Genomic DNA, 13,427 nt, shown 5'->3' with positions numbered 1-13,427 from the left:
AGGGGTCTGCTTTCTGGGACCTGTTAACTACTAGAAATTGTGCCATTTATTTTGTTCATTTTGATGGAGAAGGAGAAAGATTTGCAAAGCATTTGCATTTCTGGACCCAGCCAAACTTAAGGACAATAAAACGAGCACCTCCAGCCTGTAGTAGTGGATCCTGGTTTGTGCTTTCACCCATGTCCTGGAGTTGTGAACTCTTCCTGAAGATATGGGATCCATTTTGGGCCAATCTGTTGGCCTCAACACAATGCAACTGATCTGGTGAAGGAAGTTCTGTATGCTTTTTTTTTTTTAAATATCCTCATTCATTCATTCATTCATTCAATCGTATTTATGGAGCGCTTACTGTGGGCAGAGTACTGTACTAAGAACTTGGAAAATACAATACAGCAACAACAAGCTTACACTCTGGAGGGGGCGAGACAGACATCAAAATGAGTAAACTGTCATCAGTATAAATAAATAGAATTATGGATAAGTACATATATATGTAAATGCTGTGGGGCAGGGAGGGGGAGAAGAGCAAAGGGAGTGAGTTGAGGTGACATGGAAGGGAGGGTGGGCTGAGGAAAAGGGGGTTTAGTCTGGGAAGACCTCTTAAAGGAGGTGTGCCTTCAGTAGGGTTTTGAAGAGGGGAAGAGTGATTGTTTGGCAGATTTGAAGAGGGTGGCCGTTCCAGGCCAGGGGTAGGATGTGGGCCAGGGGTCGGCAGTGAGACAGGTGAGATGGAGACACAGTGAGAAGGTTAGCACCAGAAGAGCGGAGTGTGCAGGTTGGGTTGTAGAAGGAGAGGAAGGAGGTGAGGTAGGAGGGGGCAAGGTGATGGAGAGTTTTAAAGCCATTAGTGAGGAGTTTTTGTTTGTCTACTCTTTGTGGTCTGCTCTTCTTCATGTCCCTGAGTGTCCCATTCCAGGGGCAGAGAGAGCAGTCTTTCAATGTTTTTAGAGGTGAGTGGTATTTATGGACATATCAGCTTCTGTTTCCTGGAATGACAAAGTGTCACTGCTGCAGGAACTACCAAGATGGAGCAAAGTCCATTATAACAGCATTGCTATTTAAAATTGTACAGCAAAACAGTGTCCCACCAGAAACGATTTATGTCTTGAGGCATTTCTGAGGATCAGAGCCTTCTGACTGGTTTCTGTGGGAAGAGACGGGAGCAGAGGGGAAGGTGTCTAAGTGACCTATTTAACATAGGCCTCGCTTAAAGCTCTGCTGAATTAGAGGGCCCATTGTAAGCAGGCTCCCTCATAGCACCACAGGTCTCTCTCTACCTCCCCCGTTTTGGGATTTTATGGTCTCTGCCACTCTTCTGTGTTTCCAGATAAAAAGCTGACAACTAGGAATCTTGGGCATCAACAATGAGCCCCGTATGAATTGTGCAAATATCTCAAATTTTGTTTTCGAAAAGCTGCTGGATGACATTTCCCCAGCCCCGTTACTGTCCATACCTCTGAGGAACGCAGGGAGAGAGCAAGAGAAAATGAAGCCAAGGTCAGGCCCACAATGAAACTGCATTCTGAGATTCAATAGGCACTTTATGCCATTCAGAAAGGAGCACTTTGAAAGCTTTCTCCCATTGAACAATGCTCCAACTCAGTGCCATGTGAACTATTGCTGAGCGGGGAGTGGGGGTGGGGGTAGGGGAGATAGATATGGATACGGACACTGACAGTTGAGCTAAGGAAAATCCGCCTGGCCTTCCAGACAAATTCCAACATTACTCTGGAGTTGATTTTGGCTTGAAGGGCAATGACCAAAAAGTTTTCAGATCACACTAACTTTTTTGTTTGGAAAGAGAATGAAGCGGAAGAGTGTGAATTACAGAGTATGATTTTAAAATGACTTGTGCTCTATCCTTAAGAGTTTGTTTCTTCCCAGGGTGATCCTAAAGTACTTTATTAACTCCGCTCCATATTGCCTTATCTTGTCTTACCCTGTGGAGTCATTTCTGACCCATAGCGACACCATGGACACAACTCTTCCAGAACACCCTGCTCTTCATCTGCAATCATTCTGGTAGTGTAGCCATAGAGTTTTCTTGGTAAGAATACAGAAGCGGTTTACCATTGCCATCTTCTGTGCAGTAAACTGGAGCCTTCTTCCTCGACTCTCTCCCGTGCTGCTAATGCCCAGCGTGGGTGAGTTTTGACTTGTAGCAGATTACCTTCTACTCGCTAACCATTGGCCAAGCTAGGAATGGAATGGGTAGGCCACTGCTTGACTCTCCCTCCCATAGCCGAGGCTGGTAGAGTACTGGAAACTCTCCAGGTGTGACCCTGAGAGGGTCCATATTGCCTACTTTACATACAATTCAGCTTGAGAGTTTGCTGGTGTGAACCCCATGGATATATCTACAAATCACCACTTTAGCCCTGTGTTTTTGGTCATTGCAATTTGGACAGCCTCTTTGCTTTGCAGTGGGAAAATGTTAGAATTTCTCTCAAATTGTGGTGGAGGGGAGTGATGGAGTGACACCGACTCCCTCCAGGTTAAAAGTAAAAAGTGGGAAGCCACAAAATTCAGAAGGAGTTTCAAATCACTCCTCTCCCCTGGTCTGTCCTATCCTGCGATAATACGAGGGCACACAGAGGATGACTACCACGAATATTTCAGAATCAACCTGGAGAAAATTTTACTAGAAGAAAAGTGAGGGGAAACTTGGAGATGCTAGAAGATCCACGGTCTTCTGTGTGGCTTTGGGAAGTCAGTTCACCTCTCTGGGCCTCAGTTGTCTCAACTGTAAAAGGGGATTAAGACTGTGAGCTCCATGATGGACATGGGCTGCACCCATCCTGATTAGCTTAGTACAGTGCTTTGCACACAGTAAGCACTCAATAAATACGATTGAATGAATCCATTCCTGACCAATAGGAGACTATCAAAGAGGGCATTCATCTCCCAGTTCCTACCAATGCACTGTTGCCTCTGGTGGGGAGACAATCCAGAGCTGGGTGGACTAGACTGTAAACTCATTATGGGCAGAGAACGTATCTGCTAATTCTGTTGGATTGTACTCTCCCAAGTGCTTAATGGAGTGCTCTGCACACACACAGGAGGTGCTCAATAAATACCACTGATTGAATGATAATGGTCTCATTCAAGAGTGGATTGTTCATAGTCAGATATTTATAGCTTAAGATATCCACCACCCCCCCGCCCCCACCGGCCCCATCACCATTCAATCAGCATAGGGGGTAAGAGAAGGATAAGGTGGTAGAGAAGCTGGAGAAGAAGAAAGAAAGGGCTAAAACTCTTACCTCTTGTTAACAAGATTCTATCTTTTGTGAGTAGATATAAGCTTTCCCCTTTAGATAGAGGACCCTTTAGAAACAGAGAAGCAGCGTGACCTAGCAGGTAGAGCACAGGCCTGGGACGCAGGAGGACCTGGGTTCTAATCCCCGCTCTGCCGCTAGTCTGCTGTGTGACCTTGGGCAAATCACTTCACTTTTCTGGGTCTCAGTTGCCTCATCTGGAAAATAGGGATTAGGACTGTGAGCTCCATGTGGGACATAGACTATGTCCAACCTGATTAGTTTGTATCTACCCCAGTGCTTAGTACAGTGCCTGGTACATAATAAGTGCTTAACAAATATCATAAAAAAAAGAAGTGACACTGTGATTTCTCACAACCCATCTCAGAAACTGCCCCGATGCCTCTGTATCTTAGGGTGCTCCCTTCCCTGCTTTCCAATGGTGGGGGAAACCTAATTTCTCTTCTTTTTGATCCCAAAGAGATACACTCTTCTCCCATGGGGAGCATGCCAACTCTTCCTTTTGGGGCTGGGCATCGTGGGCCAGTAGGAAAATACCAGGAGATGCGTGTGATGTTACATGAGTTTTGCTGGACACATACCATAATGTAATGATGTCCTGCAGGTCATTCTGTGGAAATGCACCTCGAGTCACCTGAACCTGGACTATATTTCCAGGAGGACTCCAGAGTCTTTGTGTTCCCTTCCCTTGTCTTGTCTTATGCTATTGAGTCATCTCCGACCCATAGCGACGCCACGGACACATCTCTCCCAGAACGCCCCACCTCCGTCTGCAATCCTTCTGCTTCCCTTCCCAGGTCTCTGGATATCAATGCTACTTCCAAGCCACTGTCAGAAAGTGAGGAAGAGGGAGAGGGAAGAGGAAGATCAGGTGCTGAAAATTTCAATACCAAATCTTAATGTGCAATATTCACACCAGAAAGCTAGAAAACTACCGCTTTGCCTCTCACCACAGAGGGTCCCGGCTCCCACCATGCTCTGTGTGCACTGGGATGGGGATCAAAGGTGTTCATCCCCTAGGCAGCAAAGTGACTCTGGGTGTGCCTTGGATTTAGAGCCTGACAATCTGCTCCTGTAGCCACAGCACCCTATTGATTTTTGCTTTTATTTTGGATATTTGTGTTGTGCTTTAATATTTCATCACTCCTGATATGACCATCTCCTGTCCCTTCTCCCCACTTATACTCTTAGATTGTGAACCCCCCAGGGGACGGAGACCTTCTCTAAGTCTCACCTGTGTATTCTCTTCCAGTGCTTGGTACAGTGCTACACACATAGTAAGTGCTACTGAAAACTGGACTGTCTGGTATAAAACTGGACATATTCACTCATTCAATTGTATTTATTGAGGACTTAATGTGTGCAGAGCACTGTACTAAGCGCTTACAGTGCTCTGCACCTAGCGCTCAATAAATGCTATTGAATGAAGTACTATTGAATGAAAGTACAATTCAGCAATATGGCCACCTTTCCTTTGTAGGAGTTGAGCATGAGGTGCCATAGTCTTTTTATGAATGTGAATATCACGGGGGCCTAGGCCCAGCTGAGAGTTGGTCCTCCATTGTCCCTGTTCATACAGCCAAGTAGCAGTGTGATGTATCTTCCTTCCTACTTCAATCAATCAATAACATCTACTGAGTGCTTACCGTGTGCAGAGCACTGTACTAAGCACGTGGGAGAGTATGCTATAACAGAGTCGGTAGAGCTTACAGTCTTCATTGTTTTCCAAATCTGTCAGCAAAGCATTCCTCCCTCGGATGGAAAAACTCTGCTCAGCCAGAGCAGAGTACCAACCTGCTCTCCATCCCTTCAGCAAGAATTCAATCGTATTTATTGAGCGCTTAGTGTGTGCAAAGCACAGTACTAAGCACTTAGAAGAGTACAACATGACAGACACATTCCCGCCCTCAACGAACTCATAGTCTAGAGGGGGAGACAGATGTTAATATAAATAGATAAATAAATAAATGTTACAGATAGATACATGTGTGCTGTGGGGATGGGAGGGAGGATGAATGAAGGAGCAAGTAAGACCAGCGCAGAAGGGAGTGGGAGAAGAAGAGAGGAGGGCTTAGTCAAGGAAGGCTTCTTGGAGGAGACGTATCTTCAGTAAGGTTTGGAAGTGGGGGGAGACCAATCACGTGTCTGATATGAGGAGACAGGGTGTTCCAGGCCAGAGGTAGGATGTGGGCCAGAGGTCGGCAGTGAGATAGACGAGACCGAGCTACAGTGAGAAGGCTAGCATTAGAGGAACAAAGTGTGCGGGCTGGGTCGAAGTAGGAGAGTAGCGAGGTGAGGTAGGAGGGCGCAAGCTTGATTAAGTGCTTTGAAGCCAATGCTGAGGAGTTTTTATTTGATGCGGAGGTGGATGGGCAACCACTGGAGTTTCTTGAGGAGTGGGGAGAGGTGTCCATAACAGCGAGGCATTTGCGTTCGGTATTAGGAAAAGATCGCTGAAAACTGAAGATGGTTAGCGTGTAGAAATGAGGGAGCCAAGGAGGAAACAGAATCCCTCTTAAATATCTGATATGATTCATGTGGAGTCTTCCTGGAGACAGGTGCGTGAACTCAGTGACACTTTCACTCCGTTTTCGGGGCTCCCTTATACTGTGTTCTGGGCTCCAGGGATGAACGGGCAGGGAATGCAGCATGTAATAGGTTCAGATAGCCAGAAGGTGGCACTTATAGTATTTTCAAATGGACAACAACTTGGAACATTAGAGAAAGAATGGGTGTTTGCATCCTTGTAAACAGTTTAAGAGCGAAACAACCGTGTTTTGTTAACACCGTGTTAAGTCGAGCTGTTTCTGTGGATGGGTGCTTTTTCCCCGAGCCTTTCAGCCTCTTTCCCTGGAATGCAGCTGGTCCCCAAGGAGGCCTTTTCAGACTCAAGGTTTTATTAGTTTGCTTGCCTTTAGGCTGGGTTTTAGTCTTGGAAGCTTTGGGGGATGCTGCCCGTAATTCTCCGGGTAATACAAGAGCCCTCTCTTGGCTCCCGTTTATTTTGATGGCTATCCAACCTGTTCCCACATCCCAGACGCCAAGATGCCGACTTTTATTTTCTTGAATGATAATGATATCGTTTACGCCGTCTTCCTGGGATGAACAGACTTCCCCATAAATGAGTAAAAACGCCAAGATGCATTTTTTTCGGGTTAAAGAATATATTTAAAAGATGCCTGAAAGCCCCTGGTTGACTCGGGAGAAACTCTGTGAGAACTCGCTTTCTTCCTGTGCCGTTTCCTTTCCCATTTGAGTGAGCAGCTCGACGGAAAAACACCGGCAGCAGTTCCGGTAATGGTCACATGGAGACCCGCTGTTTTATCCACTTGCGTTTGGCTTTCTGAGAACAAGAAGCTACAGCCAGTCAGTCAATCTGTTCATTTCTCTTGGAGAGGCTGAGGGTGTAAAAGCAAACCAGAGAGAAACTGACCGTCCCGTTGAAAAATGACTGATTTGGGAAGGGTATAGTCATAAGGGTGGAATTGTACTTCTCAAGCGCTTAGTACAGTGCTCTGCACACAGTGAGTGCTCGGTAAATATGATTGAAAGAATGAATGAAAGTGGGTGTGTGCTTTCTCCAGCTCTTTGGAAGCCCCGGCCCTGTCCAAGCAGTATCACATGAACCCCATTCTGCACCTCAGAGGGAGGGAGGGAGGGAGGTGAACATCGATAACCCCATTTTCCTCAGGAGGAAACTCAGATGGAGAGGGAAATGGGTGACTCGCTTCATTCTAAGCCAGCTAGTAAGAAAAACCGGCTCCCTTCCTCAGTGGGATTCAGGAAAGGTCGAACGGTTCCCTGACCCTGACCCCCAACTGTTAACTGAAGCCTGTCTTTTTAGTACTCTACCCATCAGCTATCTTTGGATCCAGTCTCGAATCTGTCACTGGGTGGATTATAGGACATTAAACAAGGGTAAAACATAAAGAGCAATGCGAATTGCTCGCCACCTCCCCCACCTCCTTCCTTCTCCTCCTTTCTCCGCTTACACTTTTATGTGCAGTTTGGAGATCATCCAGATCTTAATCCGGAGATGGAAGCCATCGGGAATGGCTGAAAAGCAGGAAATGCAATCCTTTTTAACACTGTTAGAACCCCAAATATATCTAAGTAACTTCAGGGCTGTGACAGAAACTAACCTGAGAAGCCCCCCAGGGCATCATTTGGGGGCACTGTTGGTACCACATTCGCTGGCTTTATTAGGTTTGGCATTTGGAGATTTCTATCATGGAGCTGAAGCCGGCCTGTGTTTCCTTCCCTCCTGTAGCTGCTGTTTATCGGGAGCTTTGTGTGCGGCTCAGCTGCTGCTTATCAATTGAAACAATCTGGGCCACCGAGTGGAACGGAAAAAGAAGCTAAAACGGAAGCTAGCCATCTCAGGTCACTGACCATTAAAAGTTTACTTTCCTCATGAGCCAATTTAAAAAAAAATCTCTTTTTCAAATATCCTTCAGAAAAGAAATGGTTTCCTTATCAGTGTTGCCAAAAAAAAAAAAAATCCCTTCACTTTTTCTAAAAAATGATGGGCCGCCAATTTTCTTCCTCCAGGTATCTTTTCTGTTGGAAATAGATTTAATTGGTATTGAAGCAAAATTCCAGGACTTGGTTCCTGCTAGCACAAGGTCTTATACATGTGCTAGTGCTTTGATCAAAATCCTTCTCCTTCTCCTCTTCTTGCTTCTCCTTCTCCTCTTCCTCCTCCTCCCCCTCCCTCTCTTCCTCCTCCACCTCCACCTCGCCTCCCCTCTTTTCTCTTCTTCCTGCTTAGCCTCCTCCTCCTCCCCTCCTTTTTCTGCCTCCATTTCTCCTTCTCCTCCTCCTCTTCCTGCTTCCCCTTCTCCTCATCCTCCTTCCTCTCTTTTCTCCTACTCTTCCTGCTTAGTCTCCTTCTCCTCCCTCTCCTCCTTCTCCTTCTTCTGCTTCCTCTTCCCCTCCTCCTCCTTTCCCTCATCCTCTTCCTCCTCTTCCCCCTCTTCTTTCTCTCCTCCTCCTCCTCCCTTCCCAGCCTTTTCCTCATGGCCTTCCTTTTCCCCACTGCCTAGCTAAAGAATCAGTCAGTGGGGCAGCTGTCCTCTCCTTCAGCAGCTGGCCGCAGACTGCATCAGGGTGCCATGGAGCTCTAAATGGATGATTTAGAACTGTTGACAAAACAAGACCCATGTTATTTGCGATACCCCCCATATGTTGAGAAGGTTGTATGAGGCTCTGAGAATTAAAAACCCAAGAATCCGTGTCCCTAAAACTCCATTCACATTTCATGGTTGGGATAGTCAGGAAATTATCCTGCAGAAATAGACCCACATGCACACATTATGGAAATTCAGTGGTTTTCATCTGTAGTTTCAAAAGCCCCGACTTCCCAGTAAAAGGATAAAAAGGAAAGAAAAAGAAAAAGCAATTCACACCCCCAACAGCTCATCTCCCGAGAGAGACAGCCAAAGAGAAGTAAGCGTGGAATTAGCTTTGGAAAGAAGTCAGCCTGTAGTACAACAAGCAATTTTTTCCTCTCATCTCTCTTTCCCCAAAGGAATAAGGGCGAATGATGGTTAAAATGTATCATGCCTGCTTTTTTGTACAAGTCTTTGGTCTCTGTGGTGACCCAGAGGACCCTGTGTTATGAGACATCCTTCTCAGGACAGTGACAGCTCTAGTAAAAAGAGTCACAGGTTCTTACGAATTGGAAGTTTTGATACGCATCGCCCCCAGCACGCCTTTAAACTCCAGATCCTCCTGTCTCGTTGAGTGTTGGTTATTCCTATGAGAATTTGTGGCATGTGTCCTGGGAGGAAAGCCAACATTCCCAAATCAGACTGTGGCTCGTGGAGCTTTGAAAACACCCCGTACTGCATGGAAAGTAAGGAAGAGCAGAAAACCACGTGCCTGCCCCAGCACAGAAGCATAGATATTGACTTCTTGGAAGCAATGATGTGACAGTCCTCACTGTTTTGTGAGCAGGTCTCCCAGCCTAATTCATCCCAGGTCTTTGCAAAACCTGAGAATTTCCAATCAGGACTGAAAAGATTCAAAATAGTAGCTATCTGGCCTGCTAGCTAGCCTAAAGCCTATGTCCTCCCAGTCCCTATTCCACACTAAAATCCATGCTCTCTTTTCTCTGCCCCACTCAAAATGAGTTTCTGAAGGATTTCCCTTCTTGGGCATACAGGATAGAACATGGGCTTGATAGAATGTCCTGGATTCTAATCTCTGCTCCACCACATGTTTTCTGTATGACCTTGGGCAAGTCACTTCACTTCTCTGTGCCTCAGTTACCTCAACTGTAAAATTGGATTAAGACTAATAATAATAATGATATTTGTTAAGTGCTTACTATGTGCCAAGCACTGTTGTAAACGCTGGGGTAGATACAAGGTTATCAGGTTGTCCCACGTGGGTCTCACAGTCTTAGTCCCCATTTTACAGATGAGGTAACTGAGGCACAGAGAAGTCAAGTGACTTGCCCAAAGTCACACAGCTGACAAGATGAGGAGCCGGGATTTGAACCCACGACCTCCCACTCCCAAGCCCCGGCTCTTTCCACTAAGCCATGCTGAGACTGTGAGCCCCAGGGTGGCACAGGGACTGATTAATCCAACATGATTAACTTGTATCTACCTCACTGTTAAGAACAGTGCTTGGCACACAGTAAGCACTTAGCAAGTACCATAATTCTTATTTTTATTATTGTGTTATACTTTCACAAGTGCTTAGTACAGTGTTCTGCACACAGTAAGCACTTTTAAAAAATACAATTGATTGATTGATTGATTGATCGTGCCCTTCCCTGGCTCCACCATGGTTATTAGAGAGGAGAAAGGACGAGGCCTCCCTCACGCCTTTCCAAGTCTGTCCCAGGAACCAGGCAATATTGCACCCCTGGGGGATTGTGCAGTCTCTGAGTGCCTGGTGGTCTGTTATGAAGACAATTCCTGTGCACCCTGGGGATTGACTAATAAGGATGTTTAAGGCTTTGTCATAGGCCCGGGTTTACTTCTGAGGCTTATCCCTCCTAGGATATTTCACCATCTCACCCTAGATACTTTGGGACTTTGCACCAGAGAGGGCTACCCATGGCCCTCTTTGCTTATTGTTCAAGTGCTAGATATGGTATTTATTGAGCGCTTGCGGTGTGCAGAGCAGACCAGCGTCCAGCTTATAATAATAATAATTATTGGTATTTGCTAAGTCCTTACTATATGCCAGGATAAGCGCTGGGATGGATACAAGTAAATTGGGTTGGACACAGTCCCTGTCCCCGTGGGGCTCAAAGTTGCAATCCCCATTTTACAGATGAGGTAACAGGTCCAGAGAAGTGAAGTGACTTGCCCAAGGTCACACAACAGACAAGTGGCCAAGCGGGATTGGAACCCATGACCTTCTGACTCCCAGGCCCATGCTCTTTCCACTCTGCCATGCTGCTCCTCTGTATAAGCTCCTTGGGGGCAGGGGATATGTCTCCTGCCTTTGTTATACCTTCCCAAGTGCTCAGTACAGTGCATTGCACCCTGATGGTGCTCAATAAATACTTTTTCTAGTATTTCTACCACTCCCCTGCACTCTGACAGGTTCAGTACTGATTACTCCCTGACCCAATAGGTTTCCCTGACAGCCATCTGGTTTGTTCACCCAAATGGTCCGTTTATCTTTTGAAGAGTAGTAAGAGTAATTGTAATAATTATAATTGTGGTATTTTGTTAAGCATTTACCACATGCTAAGTGCTGGGGTAGATAGGCGACAATCAGGTTGGACTCAGTCCCTGTCCCACATGGGGCTCACAGTCTATGAGGAAATGGAGCGACATAGACAAGATCGAGGTATAGATAGTAGGTCGGTGTTAGACGAGGAGAACGTGCAGGTTGGGTTGTGGTAGGAGATCAGTGAGGTTAGGCCGATCGAGTGCCTGGGAATTAAGCAGAATTGGCCATCCTGAAAAGCTCACTGAGATAAAGCTATTGAATGTCGGAACGATGGGTCATTTCAGAGTTGAAGGTTCCCTGCCTGACCCTTTCCCCATCATCAATGGAGTTAAGCCAGGCTGTGGGATGGTCCGGTCCTGCTTAATCTCTTTTGTGCTGCCATGCTAGTGGATGTGACGAGGAAAGCTGGTGTCAGAAAACACTTCGGCGTCACCTGAAAATTCTTGCAACTGAAAAGGCTGTGGGCATCGCTGAAAGTCTTCGAGGCAGTCATCCACAGCTTTCAGAACGCCAGTGACAGTGGGCTGGAGTCACGTACACAGAAAGCATGCAGAAGGCTCTGAATCATTCCAAGAGGTCTTCCCCAACTAAGCCCTTATTTCTCCTACTCCCTCTCCCTTCTGCATGTCTCTTGCACTTGGATTGGTACCCTTTATTCACCCCACCCTCAGCCCCGCAACACTTATGTGCATAGCCTTTATTTTATTGTCTGTCTCCCCCTGTAGACTGTGAGCTCCTTGTGGAGAGAGCATATGTCTACCAACTCTGCTTTATTGTACTCTCCCAAGCATTTAGTACAGTGCTCTGCACACAGTTAGTGCTCAGTAAATATAATTGATTGGCCTCTCTAGTGGCCAGGCAGGTTCTTCGCCCAGCACCTTAGTAATTAGCCAAAGCTGCAGTTAGTTCAAGACAAAATAATAATATTTAAGGGTCTTAAAGGTGTCCAAAAGATGTTTCTACTCCACGCCTCTTCGGACGTTGTTTGTAACCCAGAAGATGTTGGCTTTGTTTCTGGCATGAGGCCGAAATGACATTCCCACCGGATGGAGCTGGATAGGACAGAAGGAGCTTTAACAAGCTCCTGCAAGTGCTGTATCAGTTCAGGCAAGCTTGGGGAGTTTTGAAGGATAAAAGTGGTAATTGACAGAGTGATTTATGGATCTCGATAAGAGCCGTCCCCGTGGACTGCCATGCCTTCCAGTCGCTTCACTTACAGGTTAGTTTGATTTTTCTTTAATGTGAATTTATTTATAAACTGTAATGATTTCAAATTTGGTTAGCACAGGGGTGGCCTCCGTGGTGCATTTGGAAGTGTCCCTCAAGGGCTGGGTCAGGACTTGGAGCTCTCTGCTTGACAAACCCCCCTGCCTCACAACACACACACACACACACACACACACACACACACACACACACACACACGCCGCTTCCCTGCCAAGTGATTTTCATGGGCACTGGAAGCTGAAGAGATAAGATGACTGACCCTCCCCTAATGCCTTGAAAGTTGTCTATTGTTCTGATTTTCAGTTTGCCTTCTAATGCTCTTTAACCCCCTTGACTATCAAAACTATGAGGGTCCCTTCATATTGTTCCAAGTCTCAGCGTGTGTGTTGCGTTTGTGTGTAAGATGTGTGATCTTGACAAAGGACTGTTCCTCCTCCAAAAGAAACATGTTCCTTTGCTGCTGCAGAGTGTACTTCCCCTCAGTGCCACATTGAATTCACCCCACCCACCCACCATCATCTTTGCAGATTGGAGCTCTAACAGAACAATGACAATAAATGCTTAAAAACATTGGCAGCATTGGATGAAAGGGGATTTGTGCAAAGACTGTCTCGCCCCTTTCCTGAGCTTCCAGAATCTGCCCAGGCACTGTTCTACAGATGGCTGGGAAATCTTGGGACTCATAACAATTGTGATGGATTTGCCCTGGATTTAAGTCATGGCAACCCAAGCCTTCTTGCGCATAACTGGGAAACAGCTGTAGCATCTCATTGGATATTCTGGGGAGAAACATATGGTGAATTACATCACTTAAGTGATGATGGTGACAGAGGCCATCAGCTGCCTGAATGTCTTGGTTATTATTCTTAAATTTACTAAGTAGCCATAGGAAGGGGAGCGGGCTTCCTAACAGTCTTTAAGTATATGAGGGCAGTTACAAAGAGGAAGGTGTCCAGCTGGTCTCTTTCAACTGGGGACCGAACAAGGGGAAATAGCTTCATGGTACAGTGAGAGAGATTTACGTGACTTACAAGTAAGACGTGGTTGACCGCGAGGGCTGTTAAATAATGGAAGATCATTAAGGTGTGCGTGCGGGTCTAGTGATGCTTGAAAGCAATCTGGGTTGGATGCCTTTTCCAAGAATTTTTCCCAGCCCAGCATCCCTCAGACCATGGAAAAGACACAGAAACATATCAATCAATCAGTCGTATTTATTGAGCACTT

The 13,427-nt window shown here is 46.2% G+C and overlaps 1 long non-coding RNA gene and 1 other non-coding gene across 2 annotated transcripts; both read right to left on the bottom strand.

Annotated features, from left to right (window-relative positions):
• Window positions 1–2,154: 2,154 nt before the first annotated feature.
• Window positions 2,155–2,292, bottom strand: LOC114808382. Its single transcript, XR_003756229.1, has one exon. It is a non-coding gene; the product is annotated as a small nucleolar RNA SNORA7 (small nucleolar RNA).
• Window positions 2,293–6,422: 4,130 nt separating this feature from the next.
• On the bottom strand, window positions 6,423–7,502 carry LOC114807970. Its single transcript, XR_003755967.2, has 2 exons — window positions 7,421–7,502; window positions 6,423–6,676 (listed from the first exon to the last, which is right to left on the bottom strand). It is a non-coding gene; the product is annotated as an uncharacterized LOC114807970 (long non-coding RNA).
• Window positions 7,503–13,427: the final 5,925 nt, after the last annotated feature.

The sequence above is a fragment of the Ornithorhynchus anatinus genome, chromosome X5, assembly GCF_004115215.2.
Source record: "Ornithorhynchus anatinus isolate Pmale09 chromosome X5, mOrnAna1.pri.v4, whole genome shotgun sequence".
Classification (NCBI taxonomy): Eukaryota; Metazoa; Chordata; class Mammalia; order Monotremata; family Ornithorhynchidae; genus Ornithorhynchus; species Ornithorhynchus anatinus.
This window is presented reverse-complemented; position numbering and strand designations above follow the sequence as displayed.